Here is a 1110-nt window from a genome sequence, read left to right on the forward strand (position 1 = left end):
CTAGTCGGGAGTGGTGCTGACTGAAAACAGATGATTTGGAGCGATTCGCGCGCCATCTGTTGGTCATTCTAAGGACTTATTGAACTACCCTCGTATTTATTATTTAAGATCAGCATGGCCCCTGGACTAGGACGCTGGAAAACAACAATTCGAGTTTCAAGCAAGTACGGGAAGTTGAAACTAGATAGATTAGATTTGTACCAACAAAGATACGTTTTTAATGTAATACATGAATTTTCAAAGAAATAGTTGATTTTTCAACCAATAAAGATAAATTTAGAATTAAAAATAAAATTAAAAAAAAACATTTTCAGTTTAAAAAAATATTTCTCAACCAAAAAAAATGTATCCAAGAAGATAAAAACTTGAACAAGAAGATTAGTTTTCTACGCAATAAGATTAACTTTGACCAGAATACATACATTTCAACCAAAAAGATGAATTCTCAAAGAAAAATGTAATATTTGATATTTCAAACAAAAAATATTTTAATCTTAAAATAAAAACAGTTACATATTTGCAATAAGAGAGATGAAATTTCAACTAAAATTATAAATCTTTAACTGGAATAGTTACATTTTTTGTTAAAAAATTAATTTTCAACTAAATTAATGTACGCATTAAGAATTCTTTTATTCAGCCTTTTTTATATTTTGAGAAAGAAACTTTGTATCCAATTATAAATAAGTAAACAAACCCAAGGAGAGTAAAGAACAAAACAGAGTATTTTACAAATTTTGAAAAGAAAAATTTATTCAATCACTTGAAATATCAAAAGAATTATATTACATGATGTAATGTAATGTAAAATAAGTTCGATTTCAACTTTTTTTAAATGTTAACTTTTTCAATGCGTTATTCTAAAATGTTCTACTTAAAAATTCTTCTATTTTTGTTGTTTATATTGATGAATTCACTTTCAATGTAAAGACTTTTGAAATGCAGTTTTGAAATTTTCAATAGTTGAAAATTTAAAGCATTGAAACTTTACCATTTTGGATGAAAAGCCCTTGATGTTGGTCAACTGTAAACATTAGAGTTGTCAAAAAAATGTATTATATTTCATTTATTAAAGCGTTAAAAATTCAATAAATCCTTTAATTTAAAAAA

Source organism: Belonocnema kinseyi, chromosome 10, assembly GCF_010883055.1.
Source record: "Belonocnema kinseyi isolate 2016_QV_RU_SX_M_011 chromosome 10, B_treatae_v1, whole genome shotgun sequence".
Taxonomy (NCBI): Eukaryota; Metazoa; Arthropoda; class Insecta; order Hymenoptera; family Cynipidae; genus Belonocnema; species Belonocnema kinseyi.